Source organism: Dendrobates tinctorius, unplaced genomic scaffold (genome assembly GCF_039654945.1).
Source record: "Dendrobates tinctorius isolate UK_male_01 unplaced genomic scaffold, ASM3965494v1 ptg000022l, whole genome shotgun sequence".
In the NCBI taxonomy this organism is placed as follows: domain Eukaryota; kingdom Metazoa; phylum Chordata; class Amphibia; order Anura; family Dendrobatidae; genus Dendrobates; species Dendrobates tinctorius.
Window position 1 is genome coordinate 94,201,875 of NW_027361690.1, and position 14,701 is coordinate 94,216,575.

Sequence of the window (14,701 nt, forward strand, 5' to 3'; positions counted from 1 at the left end):
GCCCGATCCACAGCTGCATGATCTCAGCCATATATGTTTAGTAATGAAAAATGCCGCACTGTTTCAGAGAAGGACATAGTTTAATAGACCTTGGGGACTGAGCCTAATAAGAGACCAGTCGAATATGCTAGTCCCTGGCGGCTTCACCCGTCCACTGTCCTGGAATGACAGATATCTCTCTGTGTGCATGCATCCGGTTTGATCAGCAAAAATTAACGTTAGATCTCCTTTCGTTCCCGAGATATTGGGGGTGTCAGGTGGGGGGTTAGGTACGGGTTAGGTAACCCGTACCTAACCCCCCAATATCTCGGGAACGAAAGGAGATCTAACGTTAATTTTTGATGATCAAACCGGATCTAACGAATATCTATCAGAATCCATCCAAAAAACGGCAAATTTCAAATTAGGGGGGCTAACCCGTACCTAACCCCCCACCTGACACCCCCAATATCTCGGGAACGAAAGGAGATCTAACGTTAATTTTTGCTGATCAAACCGGATCTAACGAATATCTATCAGAATCCATCCAAAAAACGGCAAATTTCAAATTAGGGGGTGCTAACCCGTACCTAACCCCCCACCTGACACCCCCAATATCTCGGGAACGAAAGGAGATCTAACGTTAATTTTTGCTGATCAAACCGGATCTAACGAATATCTATCAGAATCCATCCAAAAAACGGCAAATTTCAAATTAGGGGGTGCTAACCCGTACCTAACCCCCCACCTGACACCCCCAATATCTCGGGAACGAAAGGAGATCTAACGTTAATTTTTGCTGATCAAACCGGATCTAACGAATATCTATCAGAATCCATCCAAAAAACGGCAAATTTCAAATTAGGGGGGCTAACCCGTACCTAACCCCCCACCTGACACCCCCAATATCTTGGGAACGAAAGGAGATCTAACGTTAATTTTTGCTGATCAAACCGGATCTAACAAATATCTATCAGAATCCATCCAAAAAATGGCAAATTTCAAATTAGGGGGGGCTAACCCCCCAACTGACACCCCCAATATCTCGGGAACGAAAGGAGATCTAACGCTAATTTTTGCTGATCAAACCAGATCTAACGAATATCTATCAGAATCCATCCAAAAAACGGCAAATTTCATAGTTGGGGGGCTAGCTACGGGTTAGCCCCCCTGGAAAAGATCGTAAATATCTCATTTTGTAGGGGTGATCTAACGTTAGTTTTGGTTGATCAAACTGGATCTAACAAAGATCTAACGAATGTAATCATTTTTTACCCAAATTCTCACTAAGGGGGGGCTAACCCGGGGGTGGTCAATAGTGACCTGTTCAGAAGTCAGCGACATTTAGGTGGTAAAAATACACTTTTTTACTCTTCGCCACGACAGCACCCACTGGAGGTATCGGATCCGCCCATTTGGAACAGGAAACCCTACAGGAAAGATAAAAGGGGCGGTCCGCCTTTCCTCCTCAGTTTTGGTTTCCTGTTCCAAATGGAGCAGGATCCTGCAGGATCTTACCTGGGCCATGCATCCGCCTGTGCGGTCTCTTCGGGAACGGCAGGGGCTGCGGTCCGGAGGCAGCGTCGGGGGAGACTCCGTTTGACGGCTCCCCCCTCGTCTGGTGGCATAGTGGTAATGGCCGGGTCCGGGGAGGGCCGCCCGGTCTTACCAGGGAGCGCGCCGGTCTGGCATCCGGGAGATTCCCCCCCCCCCATTCCCATCGGTGGGGGTATAGCGTGGATGGTGAGGCCATGTGCGCGCGAGCCGCGTGTGTTAATAGCGGTGGCGCGGGAGCAGGCCGGCGCCCGACGCTCCCATACCCCGGAAGTAATGGTTGAACTTCCGGGGTAAGATGGCGATGACGCGGCGCATGCGCCCTGTGACAGGGCGACTTCCGGGGCAACGATACAGATAAAACAGCGCTGCAGCGCTGCAACACTGGAACATGTCGTCCCCCGCAGAGTCGCAAACCCCAGCAGGGGATTCAGCTGGGGGCAACTCCACCAGGGACCGCAGCGCCAGGACGGAGACTGCCCGCAGGAGCGAGGCAGCAGAAACCCGATCCAAACCGTCTCAGCCATCTGAACCGGTATTAAGCTTCACTGGGTGAGTGTGCAAAGCATATGCTCTACCTATTAAGCTAACCTCCTCTCCTCCCCCCCCCTCCCCCCTCTCTTTACCTTTGACCTCCCGTTTCAGTCAAAGAAAAAAGGAAAAACAAAACATAAAGAATGTGCATTATGTTCAGAGCCTCTCCCTGACTCCTACCCCAAAAAACTCTGCAAACAATGCATGAAAGAGACCAGGCAGGGGCCGACGATATCTTCTCAGGATATCCGAGCCATAATTAGGGAGGAAATACAAGCCATCAACCGCGCCAGCACTCCCGCAGAGTCCAGGCATAGAAAACAGGTTATTGTCAGTTCAGAGTCAGAGGAAGAACAGGGGTTAAACTCAGGCTCCGCATCCACGTCCTCATCATCATCCTCGGAGGCGGAAGGACGCGCATGTTTTCCTCTGGACAGCGTAGATAACCTGGTAAAAGCGGTTAGGAATACTATGGGGTGTGAAGAGGAAAGGGGAGCCCAGACCGCGCAGGACATTATGTTTGCGGGATTGGCAGAAAAAAAGAGGAGATCATTTCCAGTAATACCGGCAATTAAAGATCTCATCAAAAGGGAATGGGAAAAACACGACCAGAGGGGTTTTCTCCCATCCGCTTCAAAACGGAAGTACCCGTTCACTGATGAAGATCTATTAAAATGGTCTAAAATACCAAAGGTGGACGCTGTCATATCCTCCACTTCCAAACAAACCTCGATCCCGGTCGAGGACGCAGGATTGTTAGCAGACCCATTGGACCGAAAGGCTGAATCCTCGCTCAAAAGGTCCTGGGAGTCCACCACCGGGGTATTCAAACCCGCAATAGCCAGCACATGTACTGCTAGGTCAATGCTGGTATGGCTAGATCAATTAGACCAGCAGATTGAGCAAAGAGTGTCAAGGGAGAAACTGCGTGCAGCCATCCCGTTGATAAGAGGGGCAGCTGCCTTTATGGCAGACGCTTCAGCGGACACCCTAAGACTTGCAGCAAGGTCGGCAGCCCTGGTGAATAACGCCAGACGCGCGCTTTGGATAAAAAGCTGGAAAGGGGATGCACAATCAAAATCCAAAATTAGTGCAACCCCATGCGAGGGTGAGTTCCTCTTCGGAAAAGCCTTAGACGAAATTCTCGCCAATGCAAAAGAAAGAAAAAAGGCCTTCAGTGATTCTCCCATTCCGTTTTATAGGAAAACCTTTAAAAGACGGCCATTCGGGAGAAGAAGACAATTGGACAGAACGAGATGGGCCACGAAAGACGAAAAGCAGAAGGGTACCATCTTCAGAGGGCCAACATATAGGAGAGAAAAAAATTAAAAGTTTAGACCCACCGGTTGGGGGCAGATTAAAATTTTTTTTTACCAAATGGGAATAAATTACGTTAAACCCATGGATTTTGAATATAATCAAGGAAGGAATAAAGATTGAATTCCTTCGAATCCCCTATGAGTTCTTTGTTATAACTCGCCTTAATTCCTCACTTCAGCAAAAGGCTCTCGAAGACGAGATTCGAGTCCTGCTAGCTAAAAAAGTTTTAGTTGACGTCCCTGAGGAACAACAGGGTAGAGGCTTTTACTCTCCCCTGTTTTTGGTGTCTAAACCAGACGGTACATTTAGAACCATTATTAATTTAAAGACGCTAAATTCATTTATAAAAAATTATAAGTTCAAAATGGAATCGATTAGATCCACTATAAAGCTTCTTTTCCCAAATTGCGTAATGGCAGGGATTGATTTAAAAGATGCTTATTATCATCTCCCTATACACAACAGATTCCAGAAATACCTAAGAGTCGCAGTGGAAGTCGAGGGCAGGATTCGTCATTTCCAATACGCGGCCATGCCCTTCGGGCTTTCCACGGCACCAAGAATATTTACCAAGGTGATGGCAGAAGTGATGGCCTACCTTCGCCAAAAGGACACACTAATTGTACCATATCTAGACGACTTCCTAGTAATTGGGAATTCAGTCAAACAATGTACTGAACGCGTGACTGACGCAGTCTCCTCTTTTCAGAGCCTTGGCTGGATCATCAATATCCAAAAGTCCAGACTCGATCCGCAATCTCTCCAGACATTTCTAGGATTTCAACTAGATTCCTTGACCCAGAGATGTCTACTACCCCAGGTAAAAATCATCCTCACAAAACAAAAAATACAAGCAGCTATAGATAAACCACGTGTATCCTTAAGAGGAGCAATGTCACTATTAGGATCACTAAATTCTTGCACCCCGGCAGTCCGGTGGGCCCAGTACCATGTCCGTACACTACAACACCAGATCCTCCAGGAGGATAAGCGACATAGTGGTCGTTTACAGAGCAAAATAACCCTGTCACAAAAAGTCTTGACTTCCCTAGAGTGGTGGTTAGACGATGACCATTTATGTTCAGGAGTCCCATGGGTTATAGTTCCATCCTGTATTGTAACCACCGATGCCAGTCCCCAGGGCTGGGGAGCCCACATGGAGAATGGGTTTTATCAGGGAAGGTGGAGTAAAGAGGAATGTGATTACTCATCTAATTTAAAAGAACTGACTGCAGTGTTCTATGCTCTATACAACTTCCTTCCGCAGCTCCAACAGAAGCATGTAAGGATCCTGTCGGACAATACCACCACAGTGGCATATATAAACAGACAAGGAGGAACTCGATCAGAGACTCTGATGTCTTCAGCGGCAAAAATTTTAAACTTAGCAGAAAACTATTTTTTGTCCCTCTCGGCCCTTCATATAAGAGGCGAGAGCAATCAAAAGGCAGACTTCCTAAGCCGTCACACTCTACGACAAGGAGAGTGGTGCCTCAATCGGAAGGTCTTCAGGGACATAGTAGCCGCATGGGGACAACCCGAGGTGGATCTTTTTGCCACAAGGGAGAACAGGCAGATAAAAACCTTTGCCTCCCTATCTCCGTCAGATCACCCAAACATACTGGACGCCTTTCTAGTTCCATGGAATTTCAACCTAGCGTATGCGTTCCCTCCATTGATCCTCCTACCTCAAGTAATTCGGAAGATCAGAGACGACAAAGCAAGAATAATCTTAATAGCACCGTTCTGGCCAAAAAGACCGTGGTTTTCGTGGCTGCAGATTATGTCGATAACAGATCCTTGGGTCCTTCCGACTGCCAATCTACTCTCCCAAGGCCCCTTTTTCCACCCTCAAGTGCTCAGCTTGCACTTGACGGCGTGGAATTTGAGAGGCAGTTATTGAGGACAAGAGGATTCTCGGAGTCCTTAATTGCTACACTACTACAAAGTAGAAAACAGTCCACGACCCAGATTTACATTAGAATATGGAAAAAATTTCTTCAATTCCATACAGTACCTCATACAACAGAAGTTCCGATAATCCCAATCTTGGAATTTCTGCAGAAGGGGAAAGACTTAGGCTTAGCAGTAAATACACTGAGAGTACAAATATCGGCATTAGGAGCACTATATGGCCATAATATAGCAGGCAACAAATGGATAACTCGTTTTATTACAGCATGTGAACGAATAACTCCAATCCACATACCCTCCGTCCCTACATGGGATCTAAATCTGGTCTTAGACGCCCTAACGGTAGACCCCTTTGAGCCGATCGACACAATACCCTTCAAATACTTAGCACTTAAAATGGCCCTCTTAGTATCACTAACCTCAGCTAGAAGAGTGGGTGATATTCAGGCCTTGTCAATAGATCCACCTTTTTTTCAAGAATACCAAGACAGATTGGTATTAAAACCAGACCCTGCCTACCTGCCAAAAGTGGCAACAAAATATCATAGATCTCAGGAGATACTCCTCCCAACCTTCTATAAAAATCCCTCTACTCCGGAAGAGCAGAGGTTCCATACTCTGGACGTCAAAAGAACTGTCCTAAAATGTATTGAGAGGTCCAACAGTTGGAGGCAGAGTAGGGCCCTATTTGTTTCATTTCAGGGCTGTAAGAAGGGGTATGGAGTCACGAAGAGCACCATCTCCCGGTGGATCAGAGAGGCCATTCGTTTAGCCTACTCCGCAAAAAACGAAGATCCTCCAGGGAACATCGGGCGCATTCCACCAGGGCAATGGCAACCTCTTGGGCGGAAAAGGGAGATGTTCCGATTGAAACTATATGTAAGGCGGCAGTTTGGTCATCCCCTTCTACCTTCTATAACCACTACAGACTTGATCTTTCATCAACCTCTGACTTAAGCTTTGGCAGGACTATCCTTGGCACGGTGGTCCCACCCAGGTGATGGTCTCTGGAATCTCTCCAGTGGGTGCTGTCGTGGCGAAGAGTAAAAAGCCGGATTACTTACCGGTAATGCTCTTTTAATGAGTCCACGACAGCACCCGTTCACTTCCCCCCCTAAAAAGATATCAATAGTTAAAGTATTACCAAATAATGGATAAGAAAGATGTTAAAATAAGAGAACATTGCCTAATCCTTGGCGGTCCTTCTGGTACTCTGAAACGTAAAACTGAGGAGGAAAGGCGGACCGCCCCTTTTATCTTTCCTGTAGGGTTTCCTGTTCCAAATGGGCGGATCCGATACCTCCAGTGGGTGCTGTCGTGGACTCATTAAAAGAGCATTACCGGTAAGTAATCCGGCTTTTCATTCCTGTCATGTCAATTTGTATTAATTCCTGAACGCACCCAAAGGGTTAATAAACTACCTGACAGCAGTTTTCAGAATGTTAGGGGGTGCTGTTTTTAAAATGGTATCAGTTTTGGGGGTTTTCCAATATATAGGACCCCCAAAATCAAATCAAACCTGGATAGGACGCTAAAGAAGAAAAATTATGTGCATTTCCTTGGAAAAAGAAAAAAATTGCTGCTACATTTTTAAACCTCCTAAAATGCTAACGAAATAAAATAACATTTTACAAATGGTGCTGATGTGAAGCAGCGATAAGGGAAATGTTATATATTAATGTTTCTCTATGACTATCAGGATTAAAGGGAGAATCATTCAAAGTTTGGAAATTGCAATTTATTTTACATTTGTCAGATTTCTGATTTTTTTTTATAAATAAACACAAAACATAGCGACCTAAATTTACCATTATCATAAAGGATAATGTGTCATGAAAAAACTAAATCAATGGGATATGTTGAAGCATTCCAGAGTTATTACTACATAAAGTGACACTGGTCAGATTTAAAAAATTTGGACCGGTCACTAAGGGGTTAAAAAAACCACTGACCTCTCCCTGTTCCACCGCTGCTCCGGTCTCTGCGGCATGTGGTCTGCTCTGCTCATCACAGCGGTCGTGATGCAATGATGTCATGGTGCCCACTGAGCTGGGAGTGGGACGTCCGGCGAACAGGGAGAATGATGGATGAGGGAGCGTCAGCTGACAGCTATCTCCTCCATCATTACTTTCAGTTGTATCTGCATCCAGTATGCGAATAAGGTGACAGGGGACAGCTGGTGCCCCCTAGACTCATGGTCGCCTTAGTTAGCGAGTGGTCTGCCACTATTAGCGGTACACTGCATGCCTAGCAGACTTTCTATTCACCCTCTGGCCCGATGTGGCGGTTGGTAACATGAAAGGTTTGGTGAACTCTTCTTGTGGAGTTAGGGGAGGATTCAGGGATGGGGCCAAGATTATCCGACATTTTTGCTATCTCAAGTGAATATGCCATACATTTCTAATGTGGGAATATGCCATTAAAGGGAAATAGCTCAATTATTCTACCCAAACTGAGGGTAGCATGAATCAGAGCCTGGCTAAGGTATATTTTTGTATGAAACACCGAGACTTGTACGAGATGAGACTAGTCCAATTTCCAGACAGCACCCAGATGCCATCTATGTTGCACCCTAGTGCGGTCATGTTTCCTTGACAGCTTGCCAGAAGAAGCTTCAGAAACCGCCATTTATCTTTTGAATTGAAGAAAAAATGGAACAAACTGACCAAAAACCGATGAAAATCCAATCTAGCTCACTGGTGAAAAAAACGACTGATATTATCCATCCCTTGAAGTGTTTTTGGAGTTCAACAAAGTGGTTAATGAGATTATTAATTGTTTCAACCACAGTTTTCTCTGTAGCAACGCAAGAAATAAGTTTCCTTAGGCCGGGGTCACACTTGCGAGAAACTCGCACGAGTCTCGCGTCTCAATACCCGGCATTGCCGTCGGCACTCGGGACCGGAGTGTGCGGCTGCATGTATTTCTATACAGCTGAGCGCTCCAGTCTGAGTGCCGGCGGCAGTTCCGGGGCATTGAGACGCGAGACTCGTGTGAGTTTCTCGCAAGTGTGACCCCGGCGTTACAAACAGGAGTACACATGGTTCTTTCTGACCATATGAAATATCTGGGTTGGTGGGATGTGATTGCCATGTACAAAACAAGTAACAGGCTGACAGCATCCTCGAAAGCAGCTGTCTCTCTTTTGTTTTTGTGACTATACCTCTCTATCAGGACTGTCATGACCAGAAGACACTCAGCCCAATCCAAAGATGCATCTGACAAGGAGCAAAACATATTCTGCCCTTCTATAATAACAAGTCATGCTTCAAAACTTACTTTCTAGAGTCCTCTCAACCTGCTGTTTTTCTTTAGGCTCTCAGGCAAGTGTACTAGATGATCACAAGACTAAAAATGTCTTGAAAGGGTTAAAGAGTGTAGAACACCAGGTGAAAAGTGTCCGCTTCTTGTTCTGTTCCGCTGAGTATTCTGTTTATTGATTTTCTTAAATCCGCCATACAGTTCCAGAGATATGGCCCTTTTTTTATTTAATGATAATCTTTATGGTGCGAGGGGGTGTAGCTCACAGGGTAGTTATGCAGAGGACACTAAAAATACACCCACAGGGAATCTGTAACATACATCAAATTGGTAAATACCATAAAAATTAGCACTAAATAAAAAGATCCATATTTCCGAAACTGTCGGATTTACAAAAAAAATAACAAAAACAAGAAAAAACACAATACTCAGCGGGACAGCAGGAATAAAATAGGAGCAAACACTGGCCACTTTTAACCTAGTTACTGTTCCTCTTCAGAGTGAAAGGTACTCCAGACATCCCAGCAGCATACCGACTAGCTGATGATCGGCACTGCAGTGGCATACCATGTTACCATGTCCAACCCTTCTGTAGCTTAGACCTCACAAGGTCAAGTTAGAGCAGGCACAAGTCACTACCTACATGTCAGGCAGCCAAAGTTCCTTTTAATCTACTCAACTATCTAGATAATTTAGAGAGGAAGAGGACTGAACTCTTCTGATGATTTCCAATACAACATGTTGCTCATGATCAGGACTGCCACCAGGAATTTCAGGGCCCCATAGTGGCAACATTTTTGGCCCCCCTCGGACGCACGTTCAGTTACTGAGTGAACAGCCAAATCTTGCCCCTGGGGAACAGTGAGCAGGGGGGCCTGGGCTGGGAGCATCTCCGGACTTGTCTCCCAACAAGCACTGTAATGGCAGCTGCCGGCAGCCGATGTTGATGGTTTGGCCAAGTGCATTTAGTAAGGCAGAACATTTCTTAGACAACCAGTAATAACCTCATCGATCGCAGCTAAGGTGTGTAAATGCATTTATTTCTGCGTGTGGTATGATACTGAATAAATCGAGATGTTTTACAAATTTTGTTTCCATTTTTTCATCAGTTGCGTATCATTGATATATCTATGGATCCCATGATTTCAATTATTCCACATCTTTTATATGTATAAAAGGCTCAGCGGTTTTCCATGTTCTTATTGGAATGTGCACATTGTATATTTAACCTGAAAGCAGCAAAACCAAGGTATGTGAGATTCATGTATGGAAATAAAGAATAAAAAGATACGTGTGAAACAAGCAAGAATACATGCTAACCCTTAGATTTAAAGGGAACCTGTCACCAGAAAAAACACTATTAATCTGAAAATATGGGGTTAATCTGCAGGTTAATAGCGTTATTAACTTGCCTAGCGCCTGTACTTACCCGAATGCTGCAGGGAAAAAATTAACTTTATTCCCCCCGGCAGCATTCCGGTGTCATTCACTAGGGCTGCCCCTGCCCAGGCTCATTCATCTCTCTGAGAATACAGAGCGGTATCTATAACTTCGCCCCCAGCCCTGACTGACACTGGCTGTGCACTGGTGCCGGCTGTCAGTCACTGATGGGGGCGCGGTTACAGCCAGCATTCTGTATACTCCGAGTGGTGACTGCACCAGTGCCGTTGTCGCCCCGAGACAGAAACCCAAATTCTGCTAGGGGGAATAAAGTTCATTTTCTCCCCACAGTGTTCGGGTTAGTGCGGGTGCTGAGCAGGTTAATTACGCTATTAACCTACAGATTAAACCCATATTTGCAGGTTAATAGCGTTTTCTTTCTAGTAACCGGTTCCCTTTAAGCAGCTTTATCCAGTACTCACCCAGAATGTCTTCCAATGAACAAGTATGCCTCATCAAGAATTCATTCTTTAAATCACTGGCCTTCAGAATCTGTTTACAACAATCAGGTGTGTTTTGCAGAGGCATCTTTCAGAGGCATACATAGAAATCATGAGGCCCCATAGCAGAAATTCTAATTAGCCTTTCCCCCACCAAAAAAAAAACCTAATATTCGGCGGGGTCACAGATGAGCATATCTCTTTGCAGCCCTTGCATAGTAATTTTCCTTCTATTGAAGCCCCTAGATTGCCCTTTCATTGCCCCCATAAAGTATGATCCCAACAATACTGTCCCCTGAAACAGAGTATGACAGTACCCTCCACACACACATGGTATGATGATATGATGATCCTACTGTTTCCCCTTCAACCCTCCCCCGGCAAAGTATGATGCCCCAACTGTGATTGCCACTCAGCTCTCCATACAGTATAATGGGCTTCAATACAGTATAATTGCCCCCACATTCTTACCCTCATTATGATGGCCCCAGTACAACCATCCACACTATATAATGGCCCCCCTAGCCCTCCAAACAGTATAATGGCCCCCAACCAGCCCTCTGAATAGCATACTGGCCCCTATACAGCATCATGGACCCCACAAAAATATTAATTCGGTATAATGTCTTGCATACGGTATAATGGCCCCACAGAGCCCTCCAAACAGTATAAATGCCCCCACATAGCCCTCCAAACAGCATACTGCCCCCCTACATAGATCTGCAAACAGTACAATGCCCCCCCACATAGTCCTGAAAACAGTATAATGGCCCCACACATACAGTACAATGAGCCCCCTACATAGAACTGCAAACAGTCCTGACTCTCCGTGTCAGCAACGGTTCTGCCTCAGGATCCTGAAACTAGTAGTCTAAATGGAGTCTGAGTCCATGTCAGTAACTGTTCTGGCAGAGGATACAGAATTTGGTAGTCTAAACGGAGCCCTAGTCCTATCCGTCTCTGCGTACCTAACCCCTGGGGCTAGCAGCTGCAGTAACGGGGACTGACTACGAGTGGTACCTGGTGGCTAGTGAACACTTGGTAGCTGCTTAGCTGCGTACTATGTACATACTCTCCTAGGTAAGGCCGGCCCTGTGGCACAGTGGGTTCATGAAACCACAATAACCACCTGCGTTTGTAACAGTTTGATCGTGCATGGACCCCGCTGATCCCCAGTCCTCTCTGTGTCAGCAGCTGACCTACCAGTGGAAAAGCCAGGAACAATTTTTGTTTCATCAGCTGACACTAGATGCCCGGTTGGAAGCCCTGACATCAGTTGCGCCAGCCTATGTTGCAGTACCTACGGCTGCGCTTATTCAACCTGAATCTTTTGCCTTTGTAGTGGAACCCATCCTGTCTGATCCACCTCGGTATATGGGGATCCGAAGTAGTGCCGTGGGTTCCTGGAGCAGTGCATGCGGCATTATGAAGCTTTTCGGTCAGCAGTTTTCCTCTGATCGTGCCAAGGTGGGATTCCTGATGCCCTACCCAGCAGCAGATGCCCTGATGGGGAATGATGGGAGAGGGAGTGTTAGCTGACAGCTCCCTCTCCCATCATTGTTTTCAGCTATATCGGCATCCAAGACCAGGATGCCACTAGAGTTGAAAGTACGAATCTGGCCCTTGCCCCCCCCCCCGACTTGCAGGCCTCATAGCAGCCGCGTGGTCTGCTGCCATTGACAGTATACCACTGGCAGTGTTGATACACAGCTCCATACAATGCTGAGCCCTGTTCCACAATCGTTCTAAGCCAGAATAGGGAAAGAACTGCTCAACTAAGTATCAAGAAACAAAAGTTCATCATTACTATAAGACATGAAGGTCAGTAAGTCCAGGAAATTGCTACAACCTTAAAGATGATGAAACTGACCTTCATGAGTAACGCCCCAGGAAAGCAAGACCAAGCATTACCTCTGCTGCAGAAGATAAGCTCATCAGAATTACTAGTCTCAGAATCCGCCAATTAACAGCATCTTTCCATAAAAACTAATCATAAAAAATTACTGACAGAAAATTTAAAAACAAATCCCATTAAATGCCCATTAGGGCAGTGTGGTCATATATGAGTTCCAGACTTAGCTTGATGTAATAATTATACATATTATAGATAAAAAATATACAAATACAAATCAGTACAAAATACAAACAACTACATAAAAAAGATTACTAGTCATAAAATAACAAAAAATGCATGATTATGTAGATAAGAAATTCATAATTATAACAACAATGTAAACAGAAAACCATAACACTTATTAGTAATCAAATAATAATGCTGTATGTAAGTAAAAAAAAGAACACAAAGTATAGTACACTACACATGCCATGACCGAAGGACCAGTACCCCGAGTATCAGACACATATCAGTATCAACAGTCCAGGGAATACTGTGAGACGCAGGGATTTATACTGTATTACTGCAAAGAAGCCACTAATGAGGACCACATAGAAGGAGTGGAGACTTGTTTGGGGCAAAAAAGCAATGACTGGATGTTAGATCATTAGAAATCTGCATGATGGTCTGATGAGTCAAAATTTTAGATTGTTGGAACCAACCACAATGAGATGCAGTAAAGATAAGGGGATGGATTCTACATATGTAGTGGCCATCGTGAAGCCCGAAGGTATAATGTGTGGAGATGCGTTACTGGTGACACATTACCCAGCTTAGCTACCACAGCATTCTGTAACAACATGCCATCCCGTCTGGTTTGCACTTAGTGGACCATCATTTGTTTTACAAAAGGACAATGATCCAAAACACACCTCCAGGCTGTGTAAGAGCTATATGACCAAGTAGGGGGATGGAGCACTGCAACAGATGGCACTCGCCCTCAATCAAATTGAAATAGTTGGGATGACTTGGACCACAGAGTGAAGGCAAGGCAGCCTAGTGTTCCACACCTTAGGGAGCTCCTTCAAGACAGTTGGAAAGCCATTCTAGGTGACTGTGACGACTCCTGGAGTGGACCCTCTGGGTCGTGACACCAACCCTCCCAGGGCGAGCTGACCTAGTGAAGACCACCCCCTATACAGGGAGTATCAGGGGCAAGCCCCAGGGGGTGAGGCACCACGACTGCTGGCACCAGGCGGCCGGCTCACAGGAGACACGAGTGGGTGAGTGTGTCTGCAGGAACGTGTAAAGCGTGGACACGGGAACACGTGGTATACAGAGACTTCGTTCGTCCGGGTGTGAGTGAAGCAGGATGCGTGCAAGGCGCACGTCAGAGCACTGAGTCAGGCAGCAGGTGTGCCAGGAGGTGTAACAGAGTACAGGAGCAGGGTGTGTGCCAGAGGGCACAACTGAGCATAAGACAGAGCGCAGTATTGGTGCATGTGCCAGGAGGCACAACAGAGTAAGAGACTGAGTACAGGATCAGAGCATGTGCCAGGAGGCACAACTGAGTATAAGACAGAGCACGGAATCAGAGTGTGTGCCAAGAGGCACAACTGAGTATGAGACAGAGTACAGGGTAAGAGCGTGTGCCAGGAGGCACAACCGAGTATGAGACAGAGTACAGGGTCAGAGCATGTGCCAGGAGGCACAACCGAGTACGAGACAGAGCACAGGGTCAGAGCGTGTGCCAGGAGGCACAACCAAGTACAAAGCAGAGGACCTGAATACAGCGCACAGCCAGGCAGGGACACGGCAGATCAAGCCAGGAAGCACAACAATAATCAGGCACCTCCCCTAGGGGGAGGTCGTCTGATATAGCACATGACTACTACTGGTTCTGGGTCAGAACTTAGCCAGAAAGCACATGACCACTACAGGTTCCGGGTCAGGTCCTCCATTACCATAGAGAGGACCGAGCCCTATACAGCACTGACAGGAGCGCGCAAGCGCAAACGTGACATGGAGGAGACCCGGGGATGAGAGCTGCGCGTGCGCACCCGACGGGACCCCCGGAGTGACCGCGGCTCCGGAAGAGATGACGTCGGGACCGAGGTCCCGCCCCCAGGTGAGCACGGCGTGACAGTACCCCCCCTTTACGCCCCCTCTTTCTAAAACTGGAGAGGAACTTAGACAATCTGGGGTGCGTGGATATTCTCCCTGGGTTCCCATGACCTCTCCTCGGGGCCAAAACCCTTCCAATCGACCAAGAACATGGTTCTCCCTCTTACCTTCTTCATGGCCAAAATGTCATTCACCTCAAACTCATCCCCCACGCCAACAGGCTGGGGTGTGTGGCCTGGAGAAGGATGAAACCACAGGTTTTAGGAGAGATACATGGAAGGAATTGGGAATACGGAGTGAA